Source organism: Oncorhynchus clarkii, chromosome 18, assembly GCF_045791955.1.
Source record: "Oncorhynchus clarkii lewisi isolate Uvic-CL-2024 chromosome 18, UVic_Ocla_1.0, whole genome shotgun sequence".
Taxonomy (NCBI): Eukaryota; Metazoa; Chordata; class Actinopteri; order Salmoniformes; family Salmonidae; genus Oncorhynchus; species Oncorhynchus clarkii.
In genome coordinates this window covers 46311540-46333941 of record NC_092164.1, presented here as the reverse complement: position 1 = coordinate 46333941, position 22402 = coordinate 46311540, and positions in this window count along the sequence as shown.

Genomic DNA, 22402 nt, shown 5'->3' with positions numbered 1-22402 from the left:
CTAAATGCATGCTCTTCAACCGATCGCTGCCTGCACCCGCCCGCCCGTCCAACATCACTTCTCTGGACGGTTCTGACTTAGAATATGTGGACAGCTACAAATACCTAGGTGTCTGGCTAGACTGTAAACTCTCCTTCCAGACTCACATCAAACATCTCCAATCCAAAGTTAAATCTAGAATTGGCTTCCTATTTCGCAACAAAGCCTCCTTCACTCTTGCTGCCAAACTTACCCATGTAAAACTGACCATCCTACCGATCCTCGACTTCGGCGACGTCATTTACAAAATAGCCTCCAATACCCTACTCAATAAATTGGATGCAGTCTATCACAGTGAAATCCGTTTTGTCACCAAAGCCCCATATTCTACCCACCACTGCGACCTGTACGCTCTCTTGGCTGGCCCTCACTTCATACTCGTCGCCAAACCCACTGGCTCCAGGTCATCTACAAGACCCTGCTAAGTAAAGTCCACCCTTATCTCAACTCGCTGGTCACCATAGCAGCACCCACCTGTAGCACGCGCTCCAGCAGGTATATCTCTCTGGTCACCCCCAAAACCAATTCTTACTTTGGCCGCCTCTCCTTCCAGTTCTCTGCTGCCAATGACTGGAACGAACTGCAAAAATCTCTGAAACTGGAAACACTTATCCCCCTCACTAGCTTTAATCACCAGCTGTCAGAGCAGCTCACAGATCACTGCACCTGTACATAGCCAATCTATAATTTAGCCCAAACAACTACCTCTCCCCCTACTGTATTTATTTATGTTGCTCCTTTGCACCCACTTTATTTCTATCTCTACTTTGCACATTCTTCCACTGCAAATCTTCCATTCCAGTGTTTATTTTTTTTATTTATGTTTTACTTGCTATATTGTATTTACTTCGCCACCATGGCCTTTTTTGCCTTTACCTCCCTTATCTCACCTCATTTGCTCACATGTTATATAGACTTATTTTTCTACTGTATTATTGACTGTATGTTTGTTTTACTCCATGTGTAACTCTGTGTTGTTGCACCTGTCGAACTGCTTTGCCTTATCTTGGCCAGGTCGCAATTGTAAATGAGAACTTGTTCTCAACTTGCCTACCTGGTTATATAAATAAAGGTAAAATAAAATAAATAAATAAATATATGGCTGCACTGAGATTAAACAGCCATAAAAGTGATGCAGGAGAACAAATGGGGACATTTCTCTTTTATATCAGGACAAAGAGAGCTGTCTTGTTGCTGTTGTTTATTGCTTTCTACTTTGGAGTCACAGTCATTCAACCAAGACAGAGATAGTCACAATCCTAAAACGACATTCAAACACTTGAACACACACAGGGAGAAATGGATTACGTACAGTACCAGTCAAAAGTTGACACACCTACTCATTGAAGGACTTCTCTTTATTTGGACTATTTTCTACATTGTAGAAAACAAGTGAAGACATGATTTTTACTATTTGATCATTTGTAGAATAATAGTGAAGACATCAAAACAATGAAATAACACATATGGAATCATGTAGTAATCAAAAAAGTGTTAAACAATCAAAATATATTTTATATTTCGGATTCTTCAAAGTAGCCACCCTTTGCCTTGACAGCTTTGCACACGCTTGGCATTCTCTCAACCAGCTTCATGAAATAGTTACCTGGAATGCATTTCAAGGAACAGGTGTGCCTTGTTGAAAGTTAATTCATAGAATTTCTTTCCTTCTTAATGCGTTTGAGCCCATCAGTTGTGTTGTGACAAGGCAGGGGTGGTATACAGAAGATACCCTTATTTGGTAAAATACAAAGTCCATATTATGGCAAGAACAGTTCAAATAAGCAAAGAGAAATGACAATCCATCATTACTTTGAGACATTAAGGTCAGTCAATAGGAAAAATGTCAAGAACTTTCAAAGTTTCTTCAAGTGCAGTCACAAAAACCATCAAGTGCAATGATGAAACTGGCTCTCATGAGGACTGCCACAGGAATGGAAGACCCAGAGTTACCTCTGCTGCAGAGGATAAGTTCATTACAGTTACCAGCCTCTGAAATTGCAGCCAAAATAAATGTTAAAGTAACAGACACATCTACACATCAACTGTTCAGAGGAGACTGTGCGAATCAGGCCTTCATGGTCGAATTGCTGCATAGAAACTATTACGAAAGGACACCAATAAGAAGAAGAGACTTGCTTGGGCCATGAAATACAAGCAATGGACATTAGACTAGTGAAAATCTGTCCTTTGGTCTGATGAGTCCAAATGTTAGATCTTTGGTTCCAACTGGCGTGTCTTTGTGAGACGCAGAATAGGTGAACGGATGATCTCTGCATGTGTAGTTCCCACCTACAAGCATGTAGGAGGAGGTGTGGGGGTGCTTTGATGGTGACACTGTCAGTGATTCATTTAGAATTCAAGGCACACTTAACCAGCATGGCTACCGCAGCATTCTGCAGCGATACGCCATCCCATCTAGTTTGTGCTTTGTGGGACTATCATTTGTTTTTCAACAGGACAATGGCCCAACACACCTCCTGGCTGTGAAGGGGCTATTTGACCAAGAAGGAGAGTGATGGAGTGCTGCATCAGATTGCCTGACCTCCACAATCACCCGACCTCAACCCAAATGAGATGGTTTGGGATGAGTTGGAACACAGAGTGAAGGAAAAGAAGCCAACAAGTGCTCAGCATATGTGGGAACTCCTTCAAGACTGTTGGAAAAGAAATCAAGGTGAAGCTGGTTGAGAAAGAGCCAAGAGTGTTAAAAGCTGTCATCAAGGCAAAGATTGGCTACTCTGAAGAATCTCAAATATAAAATATATTTTGATTTGTTCAACACTTTTTTGGATACTACATGATCCCATATGTGTTATTTCATAGTTTTGATACCTACACTATTATTCTACAATGTAGAAAATAGTAAAGAAAAAAAACTTGAATGAGTAGGTGTGTCCAAACATTTGACTGGTACTGTGTGATGTTGACATGACACGAACATGAACCTGACAATCTAGCTAGAGACATTTGAAACGTTTGCACTGTACCAGTATGTATACATGTTCTCTTTCCATTTCTCTCCATTGAGAAGAAGGATTGAGATGTAGTAGAAATTAAAGGAAAGCAAGTCTTGTGTGAATTCCCAAAATCCTTTTATTGTAGCTATAATGAATCAGAACCTGCATGACTGTTTCTGTTGTATGTATTTTGAATGACCTTAAAACTGGTGGCAAAGGAGACAATAGGGAATAGCCACAGACTAAGTCCTCATCTTGAAAATCTCATTCCATGGCTCTGGTCCACAGTTAAAGACAAACAACTCTGTAAGTCCTGCCAGCTCCAGACTATTCACATTCATTGAAGGTGTGAGAAAAAGTGGAAAGATGCTGAAAATCAAATGTTGTTGTTCGTAGTATCCCCAATGCTGTGTGTGTGTGCGTGTGTATGTGCGTGTGTTTGTGCGTGTGTTTGCGGGTGTGTTTGCGCGTGTGTGAGAGTGGTGGGCGTTTGCACATAGGGATGCAGGGAGGTATTCATTGCCTTTCCATGCCTACACACACACAATCTCCCCTAGGCCTCCCTCAACTAACCACACACACACGCGCGCACGCTCTCTCTCTCTTTCTGTCTGAGGCTGATAACAACACATCCAGTCTGCCTGAGTGAGACCCATATCTCCATCCCACATCCATCCTTCCTTTCTGGATAATTGTCAAAGTCACATAGGGTACAATCAAAATGGCACCCTAATGCCTATATACAGATGTCAGATCTTAATTTAATCATGCTTTTTTTTTGCTGAGAATTTTCCTGCAACCCAAGAAATGCAGTTGAGCTTCGTGATTCACTGAAAGCCCACACTAAGACATGATTATACTAACAGTATTGCACTTTTCATGTAGCCTACTTTTGGTCAGTAATAACCACCGATCAAGCAACATTCTGGTCTAAACGTTCAAATCGTGTTGCTGCTTTGGGTGTCACTTTAGACTCAGCCACAGCCTTATCTCTGACCTCACTGTGACTCCTCTTGCTTCAGACCGTTCCATATCATCTGGAGGATTGTTGTGAACACATCATTCGTTCCTCTCAGTCAGCTCAGCTCCAGTCTGAAGATCAGATCAATATGATCATTCATTGTTGTCATTGGAGGGTTTGTGATCTGAAGCTCTTTCTCATCCAACCATTTTGCATAAGATCATGCTACTGAAGATGTTCCTCACCAGAGCCTGAATCAGTCATGGTAATCGGGTTAGACTGGTGCTGCGGCTGCGGTTGAAATGGCATCCTATTCCCTCCTACAGTGCACTGCTTTCGACCATAGCCTAGTCAAAAGTAGTGCAGCATACATAGGGGAAAGGTTAGCATTTTGGACGCAGACAGTCTAACCCGATTACCAAGACATATTATGGTCTGGTGATGAATATCTTAAGTAGCATGATCTTATGTAAAATGGTTGGATGAGAAAGAGCAGAAGAATAATGGAGGAAGAATAATGCATCCTTTCTCAAAATTCACTGGTTTTCCAGAAAACCTGGTCGGAAGATTCAGGATATCCTGATTATTCCCTCCTGATTATAGGGTTCTTACAACTAGGATTCATGGAAAAACTGGGATTTTTTGTTTTATTACCATAGTTTTCCAACCCTAGTACCTGTTAAAAACCTGTATCCTTTCCTACCGTATCTGAAACTATATTTTCCCTAACATTATCATTCCATGAAGTCCAGAATTAAGATAGCCTTTAGGGAAAGTTTCACGAGCTTTAAACATTTGATGATTTATTTTACGATGAATATGAGGCAAATAACCTTCAACCTTAAGATAAACTACATCCTTCTGTGGAATGGTTTTAGCATTCAGGGAGCTTACTACAGTAAAGCCTATTGTACCTGATAACAAAAGTATGCGAGGGGAACTATAACCTTGGGAGCACAGCTCTCTGAACAAAAAAATGCCTAATGGAGCATGGCTGTGTCCCAAACAGGACCCTATTCCCTATATAGTGCACTACAATGCTCTGATCGAATAAAAAAGTGAAACACTGAGGCTGGTTTGGTCTCTGCATAATTTATTCTTCCTTTAGGGCTGACATACAGTCAGCATCTGGAATTAACCGAGGGATAAAATACATGTGCTTTTTCATTATTGAATTGAGCATGATAACACAGTGACGCTGTATGCTATAGGTCAAATGTCCAAATGGCTGCCTCTTTTGCAAGGGAAAAACAATATGGTTTTTGTGCATTCATTTACCACACAAGCCAATTAGCCAATGATGGACATTCTAGGTCTTCTTTCATCTCATCAAATATTCTCAGAATCTATAGAATGTTGATAGATTCTATAGCCGGTGGCATGTCCCCATTGGTTCTTTAGCCATGTGAAATGGTGAGCTATAAGGCTATATCCAGCCCATGGGAGTTGTTGAACCCCTTTGTATTCCTCATATGAATAATTATCTTTCTCCTTGTTTTGATCTTTCATCCTTAAAGCTACAAATGTCACTTTTGGGGGGACTGACCAAATTCACATAGAAATGTGAGTTATAAATCTTTCATTCTCATTGAAGGCAAGCCTAAGAAGTGGTAGATCTCTTCTATGTGCTCTATTTCTATGCTTCCCGTTCTTAACTTTTGTTTTTGTCATTTACTTTCAGTTTTGTATGCCAGCTCTGAACATCTGAAAATGCAATATTTCTGGTTATGGAAAATATATTTCACAGTGGTTTAGATGGTACAATGATTCCCTACACGACTGCTTGTGTTGCCACATAAACTGAAATTAGGTGAACTCTAAGGGTAATCAATATGAGGCTGGTAGAAAGAAAACTCCCCTTAATTAACCATAAACACTTCAGATGCTTCAGTGAAGCGAATGCTCTGCATCTCTGAGGGAAGTGTTGTTTCTACCCTTGTCTCCATGGTAACTGCAGTGAATGATGTTGCTTGCTGGATCTGCAGAGGATGCAAACAGAGTAGGAACTTTAATTTTCTGACAGCGAATGGCTCGATGCAATGGCACTAGCACGCTAGAGCTCACTGACAGAGGCCTTCGGGCCATGTTTGTGACGCATTCATATTGAAGGCGTCTAATTGGAAATGCCTTCACGATTTGATTTTGTGATTTACTTTTATTGAAACAGACTTCGGAAGCACTTTAAAATGTATTATTCTAAAGGGGCAATGATTTCTGTGACATTGGAAATGCCAGTAGATAGTGTTGTGTGGTGGAAATGATCCAATCGTTATGTCGAAATAATTTTGAATATAATAATACATTCATCAATCTGACAATATTATGTGAATAAATGCAACAAGCCCTGTACGTCTCTGGAGGAATCTAGTCAAGGTAGCAAGCCTTACATCACCTTTCAGTATGACTACAATGAACGTGTCTAACTTGCACAGCAATTAAGAGATTAGATACAAATAGCTAATCCTGGTGACCAGCATTCTATTATTCATTTCCTAAGGCAAGCACTATACTGAGTAGTGTAATTAACAATTACCAATAGATCTACTAAATTATAAGCTTATAAGTGACTCTGTCAAATGAGGAATGCATTTACCCAATGCAACTAATATAATTGATTAGTCATGAAATAATTAACACCCAAACAATTACAGTATACATGAGATACATGATAGAACAACACAGAGTAAGTGACTATCACCAATAGGCTACCACTTAACATGATTACACGTGTCTTCAGTTCAGAATAATCTAAGAGAAAAAACTGTGTGATACACACAGGAGCTTGGTAACAAGTTCTCAAAGTATGATAAAATTCACTGTCCTTTTAACCAAATTCAAACAGAATCCTACCCCAACCTAGTATTTCTTTGCATTTTGCTAGTAAAAAGAAAAGACTGGAAAACACACCCCGATTCTAATCAATAAAAGGATAGGAGCACACCCCTGTGTCGCTCCCCTTCGAACTATCCGCCATGAGCCGAACAAAATAACACATTATCCCTGCAACAATAAATCCATAGCACTTACAGGACAATAAAGCATAAAAAATTGTTTGGCTCTTTATGAACTCTGGAAATAATCCTAACATAATAATTTGTTTCACAGAGTAACATTCATTTAGTTGATTCAAGTCTCAGTCTTCACACCTCTCCTGGCATCAGTGACCCCAGGATTCTGAAGGAACATCTCTTCCTCGACATTGCCACAGAGAAGGTGTGTTTTTATTTAACCTTTATTTAACCAGAAAGGGCCCATTGAGATTTAAAATCTATTTTTCAAGAGCGTTATGTCCGTTGTTGGGAGACCAAGTTGCAGCGTGGTAGGCGTACATTATACTTTTATTTTAAATGACACCAAAAAACAACAAAATACAAAATGAACCTAAAGCTATATGCAGTGCAGAAAGCAACTACACACAAACAAGATCACACAACTGGAGGTGGGAAAAAGGGCTGACTAAGTATGATCCCCAATCAGAGACAACGATAGACAGCTGCCTCTGATTGGGAACCGTACCCGGACAACAAAGAAATAGACTAACTAGAATGCCCACCCAAATCACACCCTGACCTAACCAAATAGAGAAATAAAAAGGCTCTCTAAGGTCAGGGCGTGACACTGGCCAAGATAGGCAGCACCAAGTCATTACAAAAATGACAGACAAACAACATGAAAAACTGCAAGTAATCTAGTAAAAACCATAGAATTCACAAGAGTATAACAAAATCAAAAACAGCAAATGAAAAACATTGACAGGTCAGGGAATCAGTCTCAAGATCATTCATCAGTGATTTAAAAATACCAATCGGGACAAGTTCTTCCAGTTTAAAAGTATTTTGTAAGGCGTTCCAAGACTATGGCGCAGAGTACATAAAAGCCCTTTTACCAAATTCAGTTCGGACATTTGGAACAGGTAGCAGGATAAAGTCCAGCGAACGAAGAGAGTACCCACCACATTTCTGAACAATAAAAATGCCCAAATAAAAAGGTAGTAAACCCAAAATGGCTTTGTAAATTAAAGTATACCAGTGACTGAGCCTACGGGTGACTAGAGAAGGCCAGCCATCCCTGGTATACAAAGTGCAGTGGTGCATAAGGGTTTTGCAGTTTAAAATAAATCTCAAAGTGCCATGGTAAAGGGTGCCAATTGATCTCAAACACTGAGCGGAAGCATTCATATATAAAATATCCCCATAGTCTAGTAAAGGCATAAATGTAGCTGATACTAGCCTCCTTCTGGCTTCAAAAGAAAAACAGGCCTTATTCCTCAAATAAAATCCCAATTTCAGCTTCAATTTTTTTGTAAATTGTTGAATATGCAATTTCAAAGAGAGGCCGTCATCAATTAAAATTCCAAGATATTTAAATGAGGTTACAACCTCAATCTCCTTGCCCTGACAGGTAGTAATAGGTGAAAGGTTCAGGGGTCTATTTCTTGCTTTAGAAAACACCATTAATTTAGTTTGTGTGTTTGACCCCTGTGATAGCCCACAATGGTCTTCCATCCAAACAATTATATATATCGTGATTGAGTTGTCACGCTGTGCTCTCACACCAGCCAATAGAGAGTATCACTTTCTCTCATTCTTCCACTACAATAGTTTCTCAGATGTTGTTTACATTTTTGAAGATGAAGAAAGCTTACATTAAGCTTGCTTGCATTAAAGCCACAACACTTTTTAATGCCATTTTGAAATCATCACTGGTATGTCTAATAAATGACTGTGTGTATTTACTTCTGGTCGTACGAGCATATTGTTCTGCCATACTGGTTGTTCCTACTTGGCTACCTACCAAACTTTTTTGCTTTTTAATCTCAACTATTTTTAAGGTCTTAGTTTTGTCCTCACACAACTTTTATTGTTCAACTTTTTCAACCCAGACGCTTTACCTGGACAAAGACCTGCAGAACCTCCTCTGGCCCCCCAAAAAGATAGCTAAGTAACATTATGCCTTCTCAATGCAGTTGCTCTACTCTTAGTATATAGGATAACTATCTCCTTACGGTGAGGATAGCCTAGTTGCAAGCTCAGCTTCTCAGACACAATCGTTAGACAAGGGAATTTTAAATGTAGGAAAGGATGATACAGCGTCAGAGTCAGAGTCAGAGACAGAGACAGAACTTTAGCCTTCTCTGGTCTCTCCTCCTCCGGTTACGGGGACTGAGCTGCTGAAGCCTCCCACCATTAGCTCTGACAAAATGAAAACCCTAGTCATTGGCGACTCCATTCCCCGCAATGTTAGACTTAAAAATAATCCTCCAGCGATTAAAGGCTACCGACGTAAAGGCTAATCTGAAGATGGTGCTGGCTCAGTGTCACAACTTTGGAAATGAGAAGACCAAGGTGCAGCGTGAATTGAGTTCCACATCTTTAATTACAAAGTGAAACTAGAAACAAAATAACAAAACTTACAAAGACCGTGACGATGTAGTGCTCAAACACACTAACACAAACAATATCCCACAAATGCAGGTGGGGAAAAAGCCTACCTAAATATGATCCCCAATTAGAGGCAACGATTACCAGCTGCCTCTAATTGGGAACCACACAAACCACCAACCTAGAAATCTATAAACTAGATACCCCCCCAGTCACCCAGTCACGCTCTGACCTAAACACCATAGAGAACCGAGGGCTCTCGATGGTCAGGGCGTGCCGGACCGGGGAGGCGCACTGGAGGCCTAGTGCGGGGAGAAGGCACAGGATGTACCGGACTGGGGAGACTCACTGGAGGCCTGATGTGTGGATCCGGCACTGGTGGCACCAGACTGGTGACACGCACTTCAGGGCGAATGCGTGAAGCTGACACAAGACGTACCGGACTGGGAAGGCGCACTGGAGGCCAGATGTGTGAAACCGGTGCAGATGGCACCGGACTGGTGTCATGCTCTGAAGCACGCCTGTATGGCAGCATTCTCATCGTACCACCTCTCTCCGGAATCTTTCATCAAATTCCTCCTCCGACTCCCAAACAGGCTCTGACAGTCTCCGCTGCTCTACTGCCAGCTCCTTGTGCCCCCTCCAAAAAATAATCTAGGGGTTTCTTTGGCAGTGGACTGACGACAGCCTCCTCACGGCGAGTGCGAGGAACCGGCACAGGACGTACCAGGCTAAGGAGGCGCACTGGAGATCTGGTGTGTGGAGCCATCACATATGGCACCGGACTGATGACCCGCTCTTCAGCTCTTGCGCTGCCGCATACTCCTAGTCAACTCTATTCTCCGGTATCCTTCCTCACACTGTTCCATCGACTCCCAAGCGGGATCTGGCACTCTCCTTGGGTCGACTGACCTCCATGTGCTCTGACTCTTCCCACGGCTCAGCCGGCCACCCCTTGTGCCACCAAAATTATTGGGGTTGTCCTTGGGCTTTCTGTGGACGCGAACCCTGGCGTCGTCACTGTCCTCCATTATTAACTTCCGTCTGTCGCCAAGGAAAGGTCTCGCATCCACCCATCACTTCTTCCCATGCCCAAAACTCCTTTACCTCGCGGATACGCTGCTTGGTCCTCTTTTGGTGGGATATTCTGTCACGATTTTGGAAATGAGCGGACCAAAGCGCAGCGTGAATTGAGTTCCACATCTTTAATTACAAAGTGTCTGAGCCGTTGAATTGCGACTCCACTTTGTCTCTATACTGACGCTTAGCTTGTTTGATTGCCTTGCGGAGGGAATAGCTACCCTGTTTGTATTCGGTCATGTTTCCGGTAACCTTGCCCTGATTAAAAGCAATAGTTTGCACTTTCAGTTTTGCGCGAATGCTGCCATCAATCCACGGTTTCTGGTTGGGGAATGTTTCAGTATACGCTGTGGGTACAACATCACCGATGCACTTGCTAATTTACTCGCTCACCGGGTCAGCGTATTCGTCAATTTTGTTATTCTACGTTATGCGGAATATATCCCAGTCCATGAGATCGAAGCAATCTTGAAGCCTGGAATCCAATTGGTCGGACCAGCGTTGAACAGACCTGAGCGCGAGGGCTTCCTGTTTTAGTTTCTGTCTATAGGCTGGGGGCAACAAAATGGAGTCGTGGTCAGGTTTTCCGAAGGGAGGGCAGGGGAGGGCCTTATATACGTCGCGGATGTTAGAATAACAGTGATCTAGGGTTTTGCCAGCCCTGATAGCACAATAGATATGCTGATAGAATTTGGGGAGCCTTGTTTTCAGATTAGCCTTGTTAAAATCCCCAGCTACAATAAATGCAGACTCAGGATATGTGGTTTCCAGTTCACATAGAGTCGAATGAAGATCTTTCAGGGCCGTCGATGTGTCTGCTTGGGGGGGAATATACACGACTGTGATTATGAACGAAGAGAATTCTCTTGGTAGATAATGCGGTCGGCATTTAATTGTGAGGAATTCTAAGTCAGTTGAACAAAAGGACTTGAGTTCCTGTATGTTGTTATGATCACACCACGTCTCGTTAATCATAAGGCATACACTCCCGCCCTTCTTCTTACCAGAGAGATGCTTGTTTCTGTCGGCGCGATGCGTGAAGAAACCAGGTGGCTGTACCGACTCAGATAGCGTGTCTCGAGTGAGCCATGTTTCCGTGAAACAAATTACGTTACATTCTCTTATGTCTCTCTGGAAGGCAACTCTTGCTCAGATTTCGTCTACTTTGTTGTCAAGAGACTGGACATTGGCGAGTTGTATGCTCGGGAGCGGTGTGCGATGTGCCCGTCTACGGAGCCTGACCAGAAGACCGCTCCGTCTGCCCCTTCTACAGCGTCGTTGTTTTGGGTCACCGGCAGGGATCCGATCCATTGTCCTGGGTGGTAGGCCAAACAGAGGATCTGCTTCGGGAAAGTCGTATTCCTGGTCGTAATGTTGGTGAGTTGACGTTGCTCTTATATCCAATAGTTCCTCCCGACTGTTTGTAATAAAACCTAAGATTTTCTGGGGTAGCATTGTAAGAAATAACACACAAAAAAACTAAATACTGCGTAGTTTCCTAGGAACGCGAAGCGAGGCGGCCATCTCTGTCGGCGCCGGAAGTCACATACACTACAGTTGAGGAACAATGGCAAAATAATTCTGCTTTGAAAGTTACTAATCTTGAAACTTCACTTTTGAGAAAATGGCCTTTAAAAATGTTGTGGAACACCTACTGGAGAGCACTTCTTTGTCTACACCCATTCAGCATCGTTCAGCTCTTAAGCTTTAGCCCCGCCCATCTCTTTAAGGGTTGATCCGAGCATTCTGTCTCGTCCTGGCAGAGCTGATTAGACTGTTTGTATGTTATCCAGAGCATTGGTGACTGCATCTGTGCTGCTGGCAACAATTTATGTTTTTTTTCCAGCGTTTACTGACACCGGACATTTTTTTTTTTTTTTTACCTAACTAGGCAGTTAACTAGTAACAGTTAAGAACAAATTCTTATTTTCAGTGGGTTAACTGCCTTGTTCAGGGGCAGAATGACAGATGTTTACCTTGTCAGCTCGGGGATTCGATCTTGCAACCTTTCGGTTACTAGTCCAACGCTCTAACCACTACCTGCCGCCCCAATTCAATGGGTGTTGAGAGTTATTCTGCTCTCTGGCACACTCAGACTAGAATGCTCTGAAATCAGAGTAGATAAGCCAAAGTAAATTGACCAGGAAAGTCTACCAACAGCTCGCAGTGACATCCTGAACATTCTATTAAAATAGATACTTGCATACTGGAGTATTTTGTTAAACATGGAGCTAGCTAACTAAATAACGAACCATAATCCTAACTCATAACGTTACTACCCAACATGAATCTGCAGGTAGCTAACCAACCAGGTTCAATATTAGCTAGCTAACATTAGGCTATAACTAGCAAAGCAAATGGCTCTGAGATATGAATAATACTACTACACAGATCATACACATAATGTTAGCTAGTGAACCAGCCAGGTAACGTTAGCTAGCTAGCTAACAGTACACTTTAACTTGAAATGAAAACGAGTTTATGACAAAATTAGAAATGCGTAATATCTGAAAACGTAGTTAGCTAGACTATCTTACCTGTATACATTGAATGACACTTCTCCCTCTGTCACGGATGCCATGATTGCCCTTAGTTTGAAGATGTAATCCAGAGACAGGTATTTTCTCCATCTCCTTAGCTGTCATACACTAAGCCTGGCCTGCTGAGGAGTGACAGACTCCATTCTAGCTGGAGGGGTGCTCTCATCTTATCTACGAACATAGACATGGCTCTAACTCCTCTAGCTCCACAATGAGATAGGTTGCAGGCCAGGCAGCAGGCGGTTAGCCAGCCTGCCAGATTAGTGGAGTCTGCCACCAGCACAGTCAGTGTACTCAGCTCAGCTTTCCCATTGAGACCGTCTCTGCGCCTCAATCTAGGTCAGGCAAAACTAAACATGGCGGTGTTCGTTTTAACAATCTCACTGGAATAAAGCCTCATCTAATCCTGTCATTATTGACAGAGATTGTGATAATACCTCTCATCTCAAAATAGGACTACATAATGTTAGATCCTCAATTCCACTCACTAGTCAATGATCTAATCACTGATCATAACCTTGATGTGATTGACCGCCCAAGCCTGATGAATTTACTGTGTTAAATGAGGCCTCTTCTCCTTGTTACAATAGTGACCATATCCCCTGCGCATCCCACAAAATTTACGACAGCAAATTTCAATGTACAAAATAAGACTGCGTTTTTGTCTTTTGAGCTTCTAGTCATGAAATCTATGCAGCTTACTCAATCACTTTTTATAGCTACTGTTTACAGGCCTCCTGGGCTGTATACAGCGTTCTTCACTGAGAACCCTGAATTCCTATTGGAAAAGTCCACATACACTTTTGATTATGAGTTTATTTGTGCTTCTAACGGTGTTCTTTTTCCAGAGGAAAGGAATCTGAACAGGTTGGAAGAGCCAGTGCACAGTAAGGGCGCTCACCGGAGCGCGCCACAAACATTTTAAACATAACGATAAAATAAATCACTTACCTTTGAAAATCTTCCTCTGTTTGCAACCCCAAGGTTGCAAAAAATCGGATTATTTTGGTCCAAAATATGCAGAAAAACAAATCCATGATTTTGTCACTTCTAGATTAAACTACTACAATGCTCTACTCTCTGGCTACCCGATAAAGCACTAAATAAACTTCAGTTAGTGCTAAAATCTTGACTAGAAACAAAACATTTGATCAGTGCTAGCCACTTTACACTGCCTTCCTGTGAAGGCTAGGGCTGATTTAACATTTTTACTGCTAACCTACAAAGCATTACAGGGACTTGTTACTACTTATCTCTCTAGTTCTGCCATACATACCTACACGTACGCTACAGTCACAAGACGCAGGCCCCCTTCTTGACCCTAGAATTTCTTAGCAAACAGCTGGAGGCAGGGATTTCTCCTATAGAGCTCCATTTCTTTGGAATGGTCTGCCTATCCATGTGAGAGACGCAGACTCGGTCTCAACCTTTAATAAGTCTTTACTGAAGACTCATCTCTTCAGTAGGTCCTATGATTGAGTGTAGTCAGTCCCAGGGGTGTGAAGGTGAACAGCAAGGCACTGGAGTGACAAACCACCCTTGCTGTATCTCCCTGACTGGCTCCCCTCTCTCCATTGTGATTCTCTGCCTCTGACCCTATTACGGGGCTGCCACTGACTTCCTAATGTTCTTCAATGCCGTCCCTAGGAGTGGTGCGTCACATCGTGCCAGGCTTCTTTAAGCTATACTCGACTTGAGTGGGATGAGTCACTGACGTGACCTTCTTGTATGGTTTTGCTCCCACTCATGCATTGGAGGAGAACTTCGTGGGCTATACCCTGCCTTGTTTCAGGGTAGTAAGTTAGTGGTCTTTTGATATCCCTCTAGTAGTGTAGGAGTGTGCTTTGACAAAGTGGGTGGTGTTATATCCTGCCTGGTTGGCCCTGTCCAGGGATATTGTCGGACAGGGCCACAGTGTTCCCCGATCCCTCCTGTCTCAGCCTCCAGTATGTATTCTGCAATAGTCTATCTGCTGGGGGGCTAGGCTCAGTCTGTCCTATCTGGTCAAATTCTCCTGTTTTATTTGGTGTCCTGTGTGAACTTAAGTATGCTGCCTCTAATTCTCCCATCTCTCCCTCTCTCTCGAAGGACCTGAGCCCTGGGACCTTGCCTCAGGACTACCTGGCTTGATAACTTGTTGCTGACCCCAGTCCACCTGGTCGTGCTGCTGATCCAGTTTCTGCTGTTTTGCCTGCGGCTATGGAAACCTGACCTGTTCAACGGACTTGCTACCTTGTCTTGAATCTGCTGTTTTTGACCCTATCTCGCTCTCTCTCTTTCGCTCTCTCTCTTTCTCCCTCCCTCTCTCTCTCTCTCTACCGCACCTGCTGTCTCGACCTCTGAATGCTTGGTTACAAAAGCCAACTGACATTTACTCCTGAGGTGTTGAGATGCTGACCTGTTGCACCCTCTACAACCACTGTGATTAATATTTTACCTTGCTGGTCATCTCTGAACATTTGAACATCTTGAAGAACAATCTGGCCTTAATGGCCATGTGCTTTTTAAATCTCCACCGGCACAGCCAGAAGAGGACTGGCCACCCCTCAGAGCCTATGTTTCTGCCTTTCTAGGGAGTTTTTCCTAGCCAACGTGCTTCTACGTCTACATTGCTTGCTGTTTGGGGTTTTAGGCTGGGTTTCAGTATAAACACTTTGTGACATCTTATAAATAGATGTGATTTGATTAGATGTGTGATTTGAAATTTCAATATATTTACATACACAGCTCTGATTGGCGAACAGGATTGTCTACACTCTAGCCTACCCCTTCAAAGTGGGAAGATACATTTGCAAATAAAACTGACTGGTCAGAATAATTGTTCAGAATAATCAGATCAGGTTGTGATGTCATGCGGTGAACCACAAACTCCATCTCATCTGAACAGGGCTTAAAAAAAAAAAAAGCTCTTACAATAAAATGATATTTTTCATAAAGTGTTATTTCAACCTCACAGTGTGGAAATATGTATATATATATAAAGGAAAATCATTTTGACTTCACTGCCAATTTAAGTGAATTTCATAGACTTATTGGTTCATAATGAATTATGTAGGGAAGGTCTTTATTATCCATTTGCTCTGCTACCAACATACTACCAACAAATGATCTGTTGATAAGCAACTGCTTGCTAAAGTTAGGGTTATGGTTAGGTTTAGAATAAGGTTTAGGGTTAGGATTAGGGTTAAGGTTAGAAGTAAGGTTTAAGGTTAGGGTTAGAGCTAGGGTTATGGATAGTAGATAGTTAGTTGAAATGTTCCTGATAGTTGTAGAGCATCTACAGATGGACTATCCAAATAAAGTACTTTCGGTCTTTGTTCTTCTGTTTTCGGCTTTTGACTGTTACAGTGTACTGTGAGAACAGCAACTAACAGTTTAGCTATCCATCCACAGTTCCTCAAACTAGACATAGTACACCCCTGACCCTAACCCCTTACCTAGCTAATGCTAGCCACAAACGCTAACGCAACAAGACGTATGATACTGTACTACCGACATTCCTCCACCAGACCATTCGTAACATATCATATAAAATGGAGGGACACAAGAAAAAACATAATAGAATGTGAATGGGTGTGAGACACCATTGGCTCTACAAATCATCCCATGTTTTTTACAAATTGGGACACATAATTTGCTACCATGTTCATTTTTATTGATTTGTGTTGTTTTAATCAATAATCCGAGACAGGCTTCTTGTAAAACATCTTGGCTTGCTGTTCGTTCATCAATGCATTTTTACAATAGATGCTCATCTATCTTAAACTATAAACTATAATGATTACTGCATGACCACTGCAAGGTTAACCATGATGGACCACAAATACCTTACAGTCTCTGGCAATACATTGAATACAAGCAAACATACATCTTTTTTTAAATTAATGTTACAGAAATGTTCCAATATTTTATCGTTTGTAAAGGAGTTCCATATCAATTTATATTAATTCATGAAAAAATGAGCTAACTGCAATATCCAAAGCACGGCAGAAGAGTGATAGAAAGAATATAGGAAACACTTTGTTTGGATGAGATAGTCAATCTGTAGGCTAAAGACAAGCTGTTAAAATGCTGCTGATTGCCTACAGATAGTTTGTTGAACATCTGTAGATGAACTCTTATATAAAGTGTTACCAAAATATAAGTATAAAAAACAGGAACGACAGATTGTGAACAAAGAAGATAGGAGATTCAACACAAAGAGTGATTCACATAAAGAGAGTACGGAAAGGTACAATGCTGCAGCTATTGAAAGCGGGTTTCGAGAAAAATTATGCAGGAGTTAGCCTTAATCTAAATAACATCCATTATTCTATAGCAGACACTCAGAGGCAAGAAGGCTATAGTAGGCTATTAGCAACTGTTCCTGTTGATGTGGCCATTTTCTAATTTGTGACATTAGCACGCTTTTTTTCCAGTGTGATGTACTGTTACCTTCATGGTCCCACTGTGTATTAAAGGGTGTTAAAACCATACTTAGATGGCCATTATATTGCCATGTACAGTTCATTTACGGAAGGTGTGAACATTGTTACAGGGTAGAAAGGTACTTAAATATCTCTACCCGGTAGATTTGTGCTTGTTTGCAAAGCTAATGCATGTCAACATGTCAATATCATATCTGTAATACATAAGGATGTGTAGGCTGTTCACATTTTAATACACTATCTTCCTTTGTTGCTACCACGTAAATACATGATTTTAGAAATCACATATAAGGTGGGTCTCAGGAATACTGACAAAAGCGATGAGAACATAAACCAGAAATTGATTCAGCTGTAAATAATTCAGTAGTCTGTGTTCTTAGTGCAGAAGCATTTTTACTCACTGCCATGAAATATACTGCAAATAAGACTAGGTATAAAATAGTCTCAGTCTATAATTACATTTTTACAATTTAAGTCGGACTGAATCAGTTCCTTTCTTATTTTTTTTTTAGCATTTAGGGCTAGCCTCAGCAGTAGACTATGTGATCAATTATCACTATGAAAATATCATAAAGTTATCATAAAGAAAGCATACAGAATCACATACACCAGTTGTTTCACCTATAACTGAAAAAGTCAGCGAACTTTGACCTCAGAACAGCCTCAATTTGTCTCTACAAGGTGTCAAAAGTGTTCCACTGGGATGCTGGCACAATTTGACTCCATTGCTTCCCACAGTTGTCACGTTGGCTGGATGTCCTTTGAGTGGTGGAACATTCTTGATGCACACGGAAACTGTTGAGCGTGAAAAACTCAGCAGCGTTGCAGTACTTGACATACTCAAACCGGTGCGCCTGGCACCTACCATACCTTGTTCAAAGGCACTTAAATCTTTTGTCTTGCCCATTCACTTTCTGAATGGCACACATACACAATCCATGTCTCAATTGTCTCAAGGCTTAAAATCCTTCTTTAACCTGTCTCCTCCCCTTCATTTACACTGATTGAAGTGGATTTAACAAGTGACAACAATAAGGGATCATAGCATTCACCTGGGCAGTCTATGTCATGGAAAGAGCAGGCGTTCTTAATGTTTTGTATACTACAAAGTCATGTTAAGTGATTTTAGTTTTGAACTGACTTTTGTTTTGGCAGCTGTTGTATCCTTCTGACTTCAGTATGTCCACAGACATACAGATACACATCATTAGAAATATCTAACCATAGTAGTTACATGTAATCTACAGATGGAGGATCTTAATTTGAGCCAGTTGGCTACAACAGGAAAATAATCATGCAGCAATAGGAAAGGGAAATGATTATGTGGCTTAAAATTTATGGTAATTCTTGTAGGAGGTGATACATTTTTCTTAAGTTAAGTTTGACATTTCAAATAGGAAATTACAAACTTCGGGAAGCCTTTTTCAAAACTCAAATACTGTACAAGTTTCCATTTCCTACTGTGCAGGAAAATTCACAGCAGCAATTAAGATCCTACACCTGTAAGAATGAAGTCGACATAATCAGTAATTATATTATATTTGATTTCTTAGTCTGTGCTAGCTAGTATCGTTTGGCTAAATGATTCACAAAACTTTCGTCATCATTTTGGAGTTTGTCACAGTGGTTTGTGACATAGCATCATGTCCAAGGTCATTCAAAACTATAACTGCGCCTGAAATGGTACCCTAATCCCTGCATAGTGCACCACTTGGTCAAATCTAGTGCACTATATAGGGAATAAGGTGCCATGTGGGGTGCAATCTATGGCAGGATTTACAGGCTGGATATTTCATCAGCATTGATTTTTTGCAAGGTTACCGGGAGAATGTATACCCTATAATAAACTCAAATTATAGCCTATGAAATACGAAGGTTGATTTTCAACTTAATGGCTATCATTGATTGATGCCCTCAAAGTATAATTGAGCGCTACGATAATCTATTTTAGGAATCTTATCATGACTTAATGCCATAGTTAAGTCTCTCTAATCTGCCATAGATTTATTTAGACAGATGACACAATGTTTCTCTCCAACTGCACAGTTTCATAGAGCCTGCGTGCCACATTTCTCCCTATTCCCTATAGTGCACTACATTCTTATAAAAAAAAGGTTCCAAAAGGGTTCTTTGGCTGTCCAAAAAATGTAGAACCCTTTTGGGTTCCATATGTAGAACCCTCTATGGAAAGGGTTCGACGTGGTACCGAAAATGGTTATTTAAAGGGTTCTACTTTGGGGACAGCCAAAGAACCCTTCGTAGGTTTTAGATATCACCTTTTTTTCCTAAGAGTGTACTTTTGACCAGAGCAGAATGGACCTACTGTGTGTTCAAAAGTAGTGAACTATATAGAGAATAGGATGCCTTTTCAATGCATCCTTATTTAAGCATAGTTTAATCTGCCATAGATTTTATTTGACAGATGACACAATGTTTTTCTCCAATTACACAGTGACACAGATAGTGAGTCCTATTCAAATCTCACTTGGTTCAGCTATATAAATGCTCAGTGATTCTCAAGAGGTTTGTGGTTTCGGTTTCACAAGCCGCCATACTCTTCCAGTTTAAAGTCGTTGTGCTGTACACAGTGAGTGTTCTGCAGTTGTTGTTCAATTTTCACATTCATCAGAGTAGTAATGCATTCACAAAGAGTGTAGATCATGATTGGACTATGCAGCCCCAGCGTCTTCCGTCTGCTCCTCCAACCTCAATCAGTGGTCTATAACTATTTAGTTATTCCTCTCAGTGGTCCCTTCCATCTCTCTGTTCCTCTCTGCTCCAACCGATAAAACCTACCCGTGAAAGTAGGATTGGAGCCGACAGCCAAGGTGTCGTTGGAAAGGAAATGCAATGGTACAGTAGATTGAACCCTCCTGGATTCTCAGCTACAGGGCACAAGCAGGTACAGAGCTCTGTGGTAGATTTTAATGTAGAAATGTTCCACGTTGCAAATGTCAAAAATATAAAATATTCAATTCATATCAGGAGTGTTGTAATATTATCTCACTTTGACAACAACGGCGGTGTCGGAGCGTATTGTCAATCAGTAGGGAATTCTCTACGCAATGTTTTTATTTACAGTATATAGTATAAAAAAAATATGTTGGCTACAGAATCACATAGCTATCAGCCCCATTTTCCCATTTTGATTCTGTGTCTCGTGCCCTAGTGCTTTGCACTAAAGTATGCTTTCATCCATCATCCAACCTGTCAAAAATAATCTGTAGTTTCTTCTTCTACATGTGAAATGTCACTGTTTTTCCTTTTGTTTTGAAGTAGATGAGAAAGTGGAAAATAATGTTCTGTTTTTCCCATGAGATCTTAATTTGACTCCATGGAAGTAGAGTTAAGTGTGATGCTTAGAATATGCCTCAGCAATCTTTAAAGTTCCTCATCAATGTAAGTTTACAGGTGCTTGCTTCCCAGGGAATAGAAAGAAGATCAACCAAGGCAATGCATTCGGAAAGTATTCAGACCCCTTGACTTTTCCACATTTTGTTAAAGCCTTTTTCTAAAATGTGTAAAAATATTTTTTTGGTCCTCATCAATCTACACACAATACCCTATAATGACAAAGTGAAAACAGGTTTTTTGATATTTTTGCAAATGTATTAAAATTAAAAAACAGAAAAACATTATTTACTTAAGTATTCAGACCCTTTGTACTCAGACCCTTTCCAGTGATCATCATTGAGATGTTTTTACAACTTTATTGGATTCCACTTGTGGTAAATTCAGTTGATTGGACATGATTTGGAAAGGAACACACCTGTCTGTATAAGGTGACACAGTTGACAGTGCATGTCAGAGAGTCCAAGCCATGAGGTCAAAGGAATTGTCCGTAGAGCTCCGAGACAGGATTGTGTTGAGGCAAAGATCTGGGGAAGGGTACCAAAAAATGTTTGCAGCATTGGAGGTCCCCAAGAACAGAGTGACCTCCATCATTCTTAAATGGAATATGTTTGGAACAATCAAGACTATTCTTAGAGCTGGCTGGCCGCCCGGCCGAACTGAACAATTGGGGGAGAAGGGCCTTGGTCAGGGAGGTCAACAAGAACCCGATGGTCACTCTGGCAGAGGTCCAGACATCCTCAGTGGAGATGGGAGAACCTTCCAGAAGGACAACCATCTCTGTAGCACTCCACCAATCAGGCCTTTATGGTAGAGTGGCCAGACGGAAGCCACTCCTGAGTAAAAGGCACATGACAGCCAGCTTGGAGTTTCCAAAAGACACCTAAAGAACTCTCAGACCGTGAGAAACAAGATTCTCTGGTCTGATGAAACCAAAATTGAACTCTTTGGCCTGAATGCCAAGCGTCACGTCTCGAGGAAACCTGGCAACATCCCTACGGTGAAATATGGTGGTGGCAGCATCATGCTGTCGGGATGTTTTTCAGCAGCAGGGACTGGGAGACTAGTCAGGATCAAGGGAAAGATCAACAGAGCAAAGTATAGAGATATCCTTGATGAAATCCTGCTCAAGAGGGCTCAGAACCTGACTGCGGTGAAGATTCACCTTCCATCAGGACGACCCTAACCACAGAGCCAAGACAACGCAGGACTGGTTTTGGGACAAGTCTCTGAATGTCCTTGAGTGGCCCAGCCAGAGTCCAGACTTAAACCCGATCAAACATCTCTGGAGAGACTTGAAAATAACTGTGCAGTGACGCTCCCCATCCAACCTAACAGAGCTTGAGAGGATCTGCAGAGAAGAAGGGGAGAAACACCCCAAATGCAGATGTGCCAAGCTTGTAGCGTCCTACCCAAGAAGACTTGAGGCTGTAATTGAATACATTTTGGAATAAGGCAGTAACGTAACAAAATGTAGAAAAGGGTCTGAATAGTTGTAGAATGCACTGTCTACTCATTTGGTGGTTTCCCTTACCCTGTTGCCTATATTTAAAAACATCCCCAGTCCCATATTTTTGCAGCTTGTCATCAGTCACAAACAAGGATGACTAAATGATGAAACCAAGTGGCATTCTTTGGACCACTGTCCTTGACAACATCCTGT